Source organism: Oryctolagus cuniculus, chromosome 8 (genome assembly GCF_964237555.1).
Source record: "Oryctolagus cuniculus chromosome 8, mOryCun1.1, whole genome shotgun sequence".
In the NCBI taxonomy this organism is placed as follows: domain Eukaryota; kingdom Metazoa; phylum Chordata; class Mammalia; order Lagomorpha; family Leporidae; genus Oryctolagus; species Oryctolagus cuniculus.
Genome location: NC_091439.1, coordinates 127,471,153 through 127,483,349, shown reverse-complemented (window position 1 = coordinate 127,483,349; position 12,197 = coordinate 127,471,153). Strand labels below are relative to the sequence as shown.

General features: G+C 38.6%; 1 long non-coding RNA gene across 1 annotated transcript; it reads left to right on the top strand.

Moving 5' to 3' along the window:
• The first annotated feature begins 4,681 nt into the window (after positions 1-4,681).
• On the top strand, positions 4,682-10,574 carry LOC138843589 (uncharacterized). The gene is made up of 3 exons (XR_011378529.1): positions 4,682-4,833; positions 9,476-9,616; positions 10,340-10,574. It is a non-coding gene; the product is annotated as an uncharacterized lncRNA (long non-coding RNA).
• Positions 10,575-12,197: the final 1,623 nt, after the last annotated feature.

Genomic DNA, 12,197 nt, shown 5'->3' with positions numbered 1-12,197 from the left:
GTGGTGTTCTTTTCTCAAGACCCATGGGATCTCCAGGATAGAGCCAGCGCTAGACTCCAGTACTGTGATTCCTAACCCAGTAGTCGTTCCTTCTATCCTCATATGATCTTCTTGTCAGAGCAAATATGTCACAATTGACTGCTTCATGTCATCCATACCAGGCGGACAGGGGGAAGGATAGCCTGGAATAGAGAGAAGAGCACATTCCTGAGACATCTGCGAGGTAGAAGGGGTAGTAGAGGCAAGAGAAGTCACCTTACTCTCTCCTGCAGAGTAAAACAAGCTGAGAATGGTCCAGGAAACATAAATTTATAATAAATTTCATCTACTTAATAAAAATAAGCCTAGTAATTCAAATAGAAAAAACCTATAATTGCAATTAAAATCATATTATTGGCATAAATCTACCTTCTTTTTCAAAATTCCAAATTCAGTTATTTTCAAAGATGCATAAAGTTTCGCACTGTTGCAAGCATTAGATGGAAGTAAAACAGTAATAATTGGACCAGCATTGTGGCACAGCTGAGTTTAGCTGCTGCTTTCAATGCTGACATCCATATGAACATGTCCCAGAAGTTCTGCTTCTGATCCAGCTTCCTGATACTGTGTCTGGGAAGGCAGTGAGTGATGGCCCAAATGCTTGGGCTCCTTCCACTCACCAGTGAAACAGAGATGGCTTCAGCCTGGTCTAGCCCCAGCAGTTGCAACCATGAAGCCACTTGGGGAGTGAACCAACAGATGGAAGATTCTCTCTCTCTCTCTCTCTCTCTCTCTCTCTCTCTCTTCTCTCATTCTTCCTTTCAAATAAGTAAATAAATAAAAAAATAAGAACTTAGAGCTTAATAGCTTTTGTACAAAAGAACCAAATCCTTTACTTTTCCATTGACACGTAGCTTTTCCAAAAATATTTTAATATAAATGTTGATAACTTTTTCCACTCATTTTGAAAATCTGTGTAATTTTGCATATATTCTGTCTTTCTTATCTCTGATATGTGCAAATATGCATATGGACCTGAAGTTCCAACTCTGTGTGTATATCTATTTGTTTCCATATCTATATATATGCTATATCCATGTACACACCTATATTTTTGTGTATATATACTTATACATTTCATATATATTATATAAATACACACACAAAGAAACATTTTGGATGGGATATACAAAGGGTCTTCCAAAAGTTCATAGAAAATGCATGTTATAAAATTTGCACTAAATAAACATTCATTTTCTCCTCCTGAAATCGTATTTTCCACTTTGGAGAAATTACCCAGCTATTATCCATAGAGAACAGCCTTATGTTTTAAAAAAATGACCTTCCTCATTGGTCAAATAAAATTGTAGTAGGGCTGAATACTCATAGACCTTGTATTAATAATATTATCTTTGTTAGAAATTTGGCAATCAGGAAGAATTGATCAAAAGAGAGACAGGAGCTGGCATTTGCCCACGCAGTTGGCATGCCAGTTGGGGTGCACATACCTGCTTCCCACATTGGATCCTGTGGGTTCAAGTTCTGATTCTAGCTCCTGACTTCTATTCTAACATAATGAAGACCATAGAAGGCAGGGATGATGGCTCAAGTAGTTGTGTCCCTGCAACCCATCTGGGAGACCTGGATTGAGCACGAAGCTCCTGACTTCAGCTCAGCACAGCAACAGCTGATGTAGGCATTTGAGGGGAAGTCCAGCTCAGGGGCAACACTTTCTCTCCCCGTCACTCACTCTCCATCCCTTTCAAATAAAGATTAAAATGATTAAAAGAAATTAGACAGGAGTGACTCAGGGGGAAGATGGGCACAAACAGAGAGAGACACTCAGTGGCCTTGCAGAGTGGCAGTTTTCCTGTACCTTGTGAGCAAGGTTTAGGGCAAACAAAGCGAAGAGAAGGCCTAGGCTTGGAACTTGGATGACTCAGGAAAAGAAAAGGAGGCAATCTGAGTTAGAGCAACACGGAAAACTTAGATTTGACAGGAAAAGCAAAGCAATGCATTTGTATGTGAAAAATTTGACACCTTTAAAGAGAGCTGAAGTAGCAATTCAAAACTGAAGGAGATGCAATTCCTACGACTTGACAATTCTTTAAGTTAAGCATATGTTTAACTTAGTTCTAGGTTTTCTCCATTGTTCAGAGAAACACAAAATACATGGTCATTGGTTCTATCTCATTGAAAGAAATAATGAATGACTAATTGACAAAAAATAGTGTATGGGTGAAATGGTCGTTTTTCCATTCAATTACAGCTTACAGCCGTGGTCCATATTCCCACTAAGCTAGGCTCTTTTTGCTTTTCACTTGTGGAACTGCTTATTTGGTGAAGTAGTAAACCTTTTTACTGTAAACTAGATTTAAAATATGTTATCTCAAAAACTAATAAAAAAACACATGGAAGGAGGGTGAAGGGAGAGAAGAGGGGAATATCATGTTCTTAGACTTGTATCTACAAATCATATTGAATCTGTTAAAAATTCATTAAAATGAAAATGAAAATAAAAAACACAAAATAAAGGAGTCTGACAAACCACCCAACTTGACTCAAAGTCTCTCTGAAATGAAATAATAATATAAGTCAACAAGTGCTCTGTTTTGTTTCTCAAAGAGAATTTTGATGAGTGTAGGAGGAACAACTGGGTCAAATCTCAAGCAATCATAATCCCGGGCTCTCCTTTTCAATAAATTTCAGTTCTTAAAACTGGCTTTGTATATAACAGATATTATAACTTTAGGCTTTTATAGGTTGAAAGAATCTTCTATTACTAAATGACTGTTAGCATATCAAGAAAGCCAGTAGGTAGCTGCAAATCTAATTTGTATTTCCACACTCTTCCCAATGACAGCCTGGTGGCCTCCAGCCCTCAGGAGTTATAATAGCATGAGAACGAAATGGGAGGTGGTAGCACACCCAGGGAGGAGACCACAGAAATAATCTGGATAGTGCCTCTGGTAACCAATAATTCTAACACATAATGGAATATTATCTGATCTCTGACTTTAAAGAGCTTGAGAACATCTCATCCTTTGAATTGGGACAGATGGGTGTATCACAGGCAATCCTAGTCTAACACCCAAGGCAATAGCCTCCTCATTCCCACATGGTTTGCACATTCTTTCATTATTTGTTCATGTATTTTGTCAAACGTTCGAGGGAATACAACACCAGATTCGGCATTGCTTTGGGAAAGGTCGTTCATTCTACCTGTTTCTTAATCTCACAGAGTCCTGGGGTCCTGTGCCCAAGCTCTGCAAAATAAACAAATGTTTCATTGTTGTACTACTGACCATAAACTTGGCTAACTGTGGTTTTTCCTCCTTCATTTTATTTAATTCAAGTCTGAGAAGTCACATCAACCAATAATATTTGAATCAAAATCCTTATCTCTCGTGCAGTTGAAAACTAAGGACTTCAAATTTGATTGGTGAAATCTGGTTGCACTCTTTACCTGTTCTGTGAAATGCATTTTCATGGCATTTGTTTTTTCCAAATAACAAATCTATCGGCCAAACCTTGATTATTGTTTTAGGATTCAAACCTGTTGCTATCAGGATGTTTTATTGAAAAATAAAATATGCACAGAATAGTACAGAGCATTTTTTTCAAACTAAAATGATGTTAATTCTTTTTTTTTTCCATAGGTACAAGCAATCTGAAGCAGTCTAGAACCCCAGAGGTCATAATCACAAATTTGTATTTCTTGGGAAGAGTCTGTCATCAACTACAACTGGCAGCAATAGAGTATCCGTGGGATAGGACCCCAGAACAGAAAGTGGTACCCCATACAAAGGTACTTGAACTTCAAAAAGTTTACAGGAAAAAAATGGAATTAAAATATGTGTTCATTTGGGTGGAAAACATTTTGAAATCCACGCACAGTTTCTAAAACCCCTTAAATGTACTTTCTGAAAACCTCTCAGAAATATTCCCAGCAATTGTAGTTGCTAATCCTTGCTGCAAACATTAATAGAATATCTTTTTGATCACTTGTTTCTCCATTAGATTGTGATGGTTTGGGGTTGTGTATACTTTTGGTTTGGTTATTCTGGTTTTCTAGTTTGAGAGATTTTTTTTTCCTTTTTTCTTTCTTTGTTTTTGTTTAGTTTTTTTTCTTTTCTTTCCTTTTTTTTTTTTTTTTTTTTTTTTTTTTTTTTTTTTTTTTGCTCAGTTACAGAAGAAATAGAAAGAGTTTATTAGGCCAAGATAAAAAAATTATTTGTTTTCGTGTTTGCCTCCCTATCCAGCCCATGCATCTCAGAGCTTGATTCAGAGTGGGAAATCATTTGTGCTTCTTCTGCTTCTTACCGTGGTCATGAAGGAACAAGACATCTTTAGCCAAACGGGCAGGAGTGCTCAGCGAGACACTTTCCTCTTTGTCTGCCAAGCATTTTTGGCTTGGATTATCTGTATTCTCCTACATAGGACTTCTTTAAACTATTCAATGAACCACATCGCAACATTATCCAGTACACACATCTTTCGTTTAGAAATCCACACACCTAAAAGAAACCTTGTCTACAAGCTGCATCAAGAAACACCAGAAAAATACATTATGAAGTGACCCATGCCGAATGCTTTCCAAGGGGCCCAGTTATATAATTTCTGGAACAGTGCTCTGCAAGATGGGCTGACCCAGGGCGAGTCCACAGTGAATCCTGAAAATGTGCAACAACTCCTCCAAAGCGTTTAAAAAGAGAGTGAGAACTGTAAGTAGCCAAACACATTAAGAGGATTTTGAAGTTTATTTTCTCTGAAGCAAGAAATTAATAATGTGCTGTGAGGGCAGGAGACTTCAATCAAACTGCTGCAAATAGAACCACGTCTACAACAGCCCCTGTGAGTTTTTACCACTTCTTATACAGCTTATTGCATATGGGAAAAATTCGACTGAGGTGTGGTTACGGATCATGTTCCTTCCTTGAGTCTTACAAACTATTACTAATAGAAAAGAATTCTAGTGATTTCTAACCCAACTGGCTGTGCCAAGAATGAAACAAAGTGGGCGTGTTGCAAAACTCTCTCATTTTGTATACTAATGTTTTATGAAGCCCCTTTGATGATAAATGATAGTTTTTCCAGTTATTTAGCTGTCAAGCATAACTATATGTCTATAAAAAGTTAGATAAACTAAATTAATTTACTTATTGTGTGAAAATTTGAAACAACTATAAATCACCTACTACTGAAATCTGCTGTAATCTCACATTGGAGAATGGGCCCTTGCCTGGATTAAAACCAGGTGTGTAACCTCTGGGGTAGAAATATATACGAAACTCATTTTAAAATCACACACAAACATAATGCTGAATCGGATTTGTAATAACTTTTCACATAGATTTATGAGCTGGCTAACAGACGGGAATAATAACATTTCAAGTAATGCACTTCAAGGTAGTCTTGAGTCCCAAGTACAAAGACAGTAGCAAACAATACATGTGCCCTGCTTTATGAAACAACTCCCGAATACTTACCAGAAAGTTTGAACACTGGGCAAAATTAATTTTAACGTGCACTTATTTCAGGGATGTTCAGCTCTGTGCCAACTTAATATTTTCCAGCCACGTTCGCGAGAAATCCTCACCACATCTGGCTGGGCCGACATCCCCTGCCTCACTGTTTTTCCCTAATGTTTTTCCTTACTGTCTTCTCTTGAACAATGCCCTAGTATCTAACCTCAGCAATTTGGATGGGAATATTCCATTCTTTAGGAATGACTTTCTTCTGCTTAGGTGGCTCCTCAATTCCTTTTTATAATTTAAAACTTGTTCCAAACCCCTTGACCACACAAGACTGAAAAGATCAACTCTCTCTTCTTTCTTATCTCCTTTAACATCCATATACCGAATCCGGATAGCACTCCTACAAGATCCGCTATCTCTCTCTTTTGTTGCATATAACAAGTTTTTTTATCCATCTTGTATTATTAAGACTCTGTGTGCATTTCATACCACTTTGAAGACAATCTTTGTGTCTTTAATTTTAAATTATTCAGTTTTATGTCCAGTGTTGCAGAGACCTAATAGGTATTAGTCTCCTGGTAAATATCTTTTGGGTTGAATTGAATGACAACTCATTTCTAATAAAATTTGGAGCCTGATTTTTTTTTTTTGTCCAGAAATCAAATCAAAGCTACTGCTTTGACCAAAATGTCAACAAATCTGATATTTGTTTTGCTAATACTTCACAGTTCCTATGAGGCCAGCCAAACCATGTGTCATATTTACAAAATACTGTTTTATTTGTTTGACATATTAAGTCTTTGAAGGATTTTTTAATATGTGTGCCTCATGTTAGGAGAATTGTTTTGGAAGATGAAACTTGAAAGAAGACATTCAAATGAATCGGGCAAAGACTAGAGCTATGAAATTGGAACTCACACACTGACTGTCACACAATTAAAAGAAAATGGCGCTATAGCGTAGCAGGTAAAACTGCTACCCACAGTGCCGCCATCCCATATGTGCGCCGGTTCAAATCCTGGCTGCTCCTCTTCCAATCCAGCTCTCTGCCATGGCCTGGGAAAGCAGTAGAAAATAACCCAAGTCCTTAGGCCCCTGCACTTGCATGGGAGACTCGGAATAAACTCCTGGCTCCTGGTTTCAGAACGGTGCAACTCCAAAAGTTGCAGCCATCTAGGGAGTGAACCAGCAGATGGAAGACCTTCTCTCTCTCTCTTTCTCTCTCTCTGTCTCTGCCTCTCTGTAACTCTGCCTTTCAAATAAATAAATACATCTTTAAAAAAAAAAGAAAAATAGAAAATATCTCAAAAAAAGTGATTGCTAGTCTGTATTATAGGTCTAGAAAGTGATTAGTAATCTCTTAAAAGACTCAATAGTAATAAAAATCAGTGTTGGAGCTATATCTGGGGAAGACAGTACAATGTACCACTCAAGCAATTTTTGGGGTGTAAAACTATTCTTAATGGAAAAGGAATAGTAAATGTGCAATTAAAATAGCAGATAATTTGACAATTTTGACACAGCAACAATTGCTTAGGGAAATTTGATTCTACCATCTGTAATAGTGGCAAATAAGACTTACATTTAAATACAAAAAGCTAAGGCAGAAATTAACCTATTAGATGCTTTCATTATTAATGTTAATATTTACATCACTGATGTTTTAGTATGTCCAAAATACTTTTCTTTAAATTTTGTGCAAATGATCTCATTTTCATTATTAACCAAGTTTACTCAGTTGCCAAGATTAGTACTATTTATAAATAACAATAATTGCAAAACATAAGTAGTAGAACTAGATTAAACTGAAAATTATCTGACTCTATAACATTTGTGTCCAATCACGCTCTTGACAAGCTTTCATCAGTGGAGTTAACCAAATTACAATTAACTTTATAATGTAAAGTCATTCAGGGGTTGAGATTAACATTCAGTGTTTCAACACCATAATACATTCCTCATCTTTATAGCTGCTTAATGTATCTTCATCCAATTAAAACAGTCCTGTATTTCTTTTGCACAGTGTACTAAATGAGATGGTACGCAATAATAATAAGAGTTTACTTATAAAACGAACACTTCTTTTAGTCATTATAATTTTGCTTTGGCCAAGAAAGCTTTTATTTTTCTGGGGAGGTCTGATCAAAAAGTCATTTTTTCTCAAAAGAATCATATGTTAACAGTTACTCACAGATGGAAAAACTGAGTGGCAGATCCAATATACAAGGAAAAGTTGAGGTAGAAACTTCAAACTGTTGTTAAGTTGATACAAAATGGGAATTAGGCGTGTTTGCATCATCTATGTTACTTTCATCGTATGTGAAAATGCACATGAATTCTTTCACTCTTCCCTAATCTACAACAAAAATAGACAAATGGGATTTTCAGTTTTGTTATTTAAGAAAGTCACTGTACTTTTAAAAGAAAGAAATTGTGATGAAATCTATTTGGATTTAATGCTGCAACTCATTATTGCTGTAACAATTTGGATCAGGTTTCTTCTGTTCACATGAGAAATTTTACAAACTTTAGACCCAGAGAAAAATCAGAACACTCTTTTTTAATTCTCTCAAAACTAAAATAATACATCTATCTTACATTTGCAAACTACCATTTTACCCTGTCAACAACTTGGCTTACTCAGTTTATTCAACTGTTACTTGGTTTATTCAATGATTGCTTGACTGGATGTTTTTCAAGAATATTTAGTAGGAGAACATGTCTTGAGCTGCCTCATAACTTACAACGTCCCTTTATATTGTAGTGGCGATCTGGCTGCCTGTAATGTTTGACAATCACAGCTCTAGTAAGTTCAGTCTATATCCAGTCACCCCACAAACATTTGTTGAGCATATGCTATGGGTCATGTGCTGCTCCAGGTGGGTATTTAGCTGTGAACCATTCCGATCTGGTTCCTACTGGCGTGGGAATTTCTCCTCTTCGTGTTCCCTGTTTTATCAACATTGAGTGCCTGAATAATTATATTTTCATTCTGAGAGATTTCCATGGCTCTGCTGATCTAAGCTTCCATACGTTGCATTTCATCTGAAGACTCAGTCATGTCTTCATTCCAGGGATTTGTTTCATGTAGTAGCAGTTTTCCTTTTATGTGGATTAACCATTTCAGGGATGTCATGATCACATCTGTCTTCCCTATAATGGCCTCCTTTTCACTTTAAGTTTTTTGGTATTTTTCTCTCTATCTTTACAGTGATTACTTCGATCTTTCCTTCTATTTCTGCAACTTACTTAGTATTCCACTGGGCCTATTGTCCCCTGCAAGATTTCTCTTCTTCCACAGGTTGTTACTTTGGCCATCTGGTGTTTTGCCATATTGTTTCATGCTTATTGTTCATGCTTACCTCAGCTCAAGCTGTGTCCAAAATCCCTCACCATACTTATGGAGTGTGGCAGGATCTGACATTCTATGAGATTGCATTTCCAGATTATCTGAGAATTGCTGGTCTTCTCTGGCTGCAGCAGTTTCAAGGCTGAATATTGGGGTGTATTCACTGGAAGACAAAAACAAAAACAAAACCAAGCAAAACAATGAGCAGAACCAGAGTTCTGTGGTTACTGTTGTGGGCGTGGGGCTCTGCTCCCCTGTTCTTCTACTGACCAGTTCTCCTCCAAGGTCCATCCCACCCAGTGAGAACCGTGCTCTCTTCATGGGATGGGGGATATCCTTGCAATTTGTGGGTCTCTTCTCTTTTATATCACTGAAAATAACTTTTGCATAAGAAGTGGAAGCTCATGTGTGTGACTTGGATGAAGCACCAGGCTCCTGGTTTCTGCTTGGCCCAGCCCTGGCCATTGCGGCAATTTGAATAGTAAACCAGCAGATGGAAGACTCTTTCTCTCTCTCTCTCTCTTGCTTTCACTCTCTCTTTCTTTCCTTCCATCCCTCTATATAACTATGCCTTTCAAATAAATGAATAAAGCTTTTAAAAAAGAAGAGGTGGATCTACTATATAAAAAGACAGCCCCACTTTTACATTATTCTTTCCACTTATCCACAGAATGAACATTTGCATCAACAAGGTATAAACCTCAAGGTTGCCTCCTTCCAAAGTAGAAACACTATTGAGGATTCTTCCATCAAGTCATCCCAACTGCCTGGGCGAGAGTGGTACTGAGGAGGGGAAACCTTCATGGTTCCTGTAATTATGTGGTCCATAAAGGCAGAGGTCATGGGTTATCCAAATTGGGGCCCTCACCAACGAAAGCAGAAATGCCTAACCAGAGTAAAGCTTTGGAGAGATGCATGCTTTAGATCCACTCACAAGCCATCTGTGCTTATTGAGTTACGACATTGCAGATGTCAGTGGTAACGTCCATGAGTGTGAGACTTCAGTCTGAGACAGAAGTCAGTGTATCTGAGATCTGCACTGCATTCCATAGGTCAGCAACACCCACTAGCTCTCACGGGACACAGGCTCAAAACCCACTTCAGTTTCAGACTGTTCATGAATGCCACTGGGGAGTTCACCAAGGTTCCATCATGTTCTTTGAGTCACATAGGGACAACACCGTGGAGATAGTCTCAGTAGCTAGAAACCTCTAGAGAAAGGTCAAAACAACAGAATGAGGCCAGTAGGCGTTGTCACCAGTGGGAGTAAAGGAAGTGATTGGAGCTGAGGGGACATCAACTGGCAGTATTGGAAACCATTGTCCGATGTCTCCCAACTGGGAGGTCTCAGAGGCAACAAGCTTTGGGGTGGCCAACTTAACAACACCCGACAGTGGATAACAACATGACACCAGAAGACAAAGTATAAATTGTTGATTTGGGGGCCGGCACTGTGGCATAGTAATTAAGCCTCCGCCTGGGGCACTGGCATCCCGTATGGGCGCCGGTTCGAGTCCCAGTTACTCTATTTCAGATCCAGCTCTCTGCTAATGGTCTGGAAATGCAGTAGAGGATGGCTTAAGTGCTTGGGTTTTCGCACGCACATGGGAGACCCGGAAGAAACTCCTGGCTCCAGGCTAGGGATCGCCCCAGCTCCAGTTGATTTGGGGAGTGAACCAGCAAACGGAAGACCTCTCTCTCTGCCTCTGCCTCTCTGTCTGCTGTCTGTAATTCTGCATCTCAAATAAATAAATCTTTTAAAAATTGTTATTTTTTTTCAAATACCCCTTATTCTATAAAGAAAATAAGATGAGTTTCCTCTAGGGAACTTGGTGAGTTCTCAGGGCTTTACCCCCAGGTATGCTCTCATCTCAACCACTGAGAGTTTGGTTTTTAAACACATCCACTGCATCCCACTACAGAACATTGCCTAGGAAAATAAAGTTACCTTTACGCAAAAGTGAATTACACACATCTGCAGATTGTCACGGAGTCGATCACTGTGTCAGTGTGGCACGCAACGCAGATCGGCCTCCTCAGTTTTCAAAACAAAATGTCGTGTCTGCCTCCTGTCCATCTGGAATTTAAAACGCATGCATACTCCTGTAATCAACTGGAGTAGAAGCACTACATGTCAGGCACTTGTAAGAGGATTCAGCCGTAAACAGCTTTGGATGCTGGACTTGCCCAGTGTGTACTTGAGAAAGCTGATGGATGACAGGCCTGGTAGAAGAACCCGTTAACCCTTCATTCCTTGGGTTGCTCCATGCCCAGTCCCTGCAGTAACTCAGAGGTCTGATTACAGAAGAAAAGGATCTGGATCATATTCCCTGTAATTCCCTGAAGGAGGGATCTTAGTGAGCTAAGATCAGAGTCATCATTAAAAGTGGTCTAATATGAAAAAGAAGTATTTTTCATTTCATAAGTCTAAACTGAAGATCCAAGATGATTTTGATTAAACGCCTTGTGATCCTTGCTTTCATACACTGCTAGAATAGTAGTATTTGTTTCTCTAGGTCAGGTTCCATAATGTTGGGTGTAATAATCAGGAGCCCAACAGACCAGGTTCAAACTGCTGGTCTTCTACTTACTGCTGATGCAATATGAAGAAATCAGGGTGAATGATACACCTCCTAGGGTGAGGGGTAAGTGAGCTAATACACACAAGGGCTCAGATGACCAGCACATGAGCTATTGCTGCAGGTCAGGGAAGAGTTACAATAGTTAGTTAGCAGTTAGTTAGTTACAGTAGAGATGGGGAGGAGTGAGCAAATGTGAGAACGTTGGAGATAATACTGACAGAACTCGCTATTGGATTGCATACATGAGGTAGAGAGGAACAATTTCTACAACACCTGGCACAAGGTTTACTCAGAAAAAGAACAGAGACAGCATGGGGACAGAGTACACAGGAAGAGGACAACATTTAGCAGGTAACACCCAGTCTGCAGCCAGGATGTGTTATCGGTAGATTGATCCTCAGGTCGGGAGCATCATGAAGCCATCTGAACTGGCTATGAAGACCTAGATGCTAACTGTTCCAGATGAGAACGAGAGGTTAATAGGAAGCAAGAATGATAAACATAGATGACCTCAAGTTGAAAAAAAAGCAAAGCAAAATACTTCAAAACATGTTACGAAACAGTTTTAATATAATTTCTAATAACTATAAATAATACTGAGAAATTGAGTGCACTTAATGATTAACTCTGGAAGTTCTAAGGATCATATCACTGACACTCTCCCTACGCCAAGCGACCTCACCATTTGGTGATTCTGTATCGAGCTATTCACAATCGGGCTTCATGGTCTTTCTTTTCCCCAAGTCCAAATTTTAAAATAAATTCTGACTTTCTCAATACAATTCTCAAGCTACTTTGCAAAGCATCTCA